The following is a 1031-nucleotide window of genomic DNA, read 5'->3' as shown; positions in this document are numbered from 1 at the left end:
GACGTGCGGGCTTCTGGAGCGCGGGTGGAGCTGCACAGAAAAGCGCGCAGAAAAGTGAAAATGAAAGGAGCTCTGGCAGCAGCGGGCAGCCTGTAGAGTGCCAGAGCTCTCCCACGCAGGGCATCCATGAGATCTCTCAGCCCACAGGAAATCCAGGCACTGGTGGCTGTACCAGGTTTCGATATCCATGAGCTTGCACATCCTGGAAAGCCCCAAGTCTGCCAGGACATGGGCTGAGGGGAACTGGAATGAGGAAGGAAACCGGATCTCATCTTCAAGGGCAGTAGAATTCAAAGATTGCATTGATTCAGCTCAGCAGATTGCCAGGGGCAAAACAGACTCAAGTTCTAGCACAAGGGGACTCACAGTGCTCTGGATGCTCCCACACCACACATTTCCAGGAGATGCCAGGCTGGGAAGCAGTGCCCAGGAGTGGTGGCAACACAGCAGGGGCTTCCTGCAGCCAGGCTCTTGGTGGCCAGGGAGGCCCTCAAGACTTCCTTGTTCCAAGCAGTGGAGAGGTATTTCCATCCTGGAAGAACATGGGTTAGGGGACACATACACAAGGCCATAGGAGCAGGTGGGATGCACTCAAGGATGCTGAGGGAGATGGATGATGCCCTGGCAAGGTTCCTCTCTGGTGTCTTTGGAATGTTGTAGCAATCAGGAGATTCCTGGAGAGTGCGACAAGGGAATCTCACACCCAGCCTTGAGGAGGTGAACTACAGCCTGCTCAGTGTCACCTCTGACCCTGGGAAAGCCATGGAGCAAATCCTCCCAGCAATCCCTGCCAAACACCTGAAGGATGGGACAGGAACAGCCATCAGGGATTTCACACCACATCTGATGCACCCAACCACCTGGAACGACAAGAAAACTGGCTGTAGGGATGAGGGGAGAACCTTCACTTCAGCAAAGCCCTCAGCATGGTCACCCATGGCCTCTGTGGAGCCAAACTAGGTAGATACAGGCTAAGAAAGGGGGTGACTGTCCAGAACACACTCGGGGTCGCATTGCTTTCTGACCAGGAA

This window comes from Geospiza fortis, unplaced genomic scaffold (genome assembly GCF_000277835.1).
Source record: "Geospiza fortis unplaced genomic scaffold, GeoFor_1.0 scaffold413, whole genome shotgun sequence".
NCBI classification, from domain to species: Eukaryota; Metazoa; Chordata; class Aves; order Passeriformes; family Thraupidae; genus Geospiza; species Geospiza fortis.
This window is presented reverse-complemented; position numbering follows the sequence as displayed.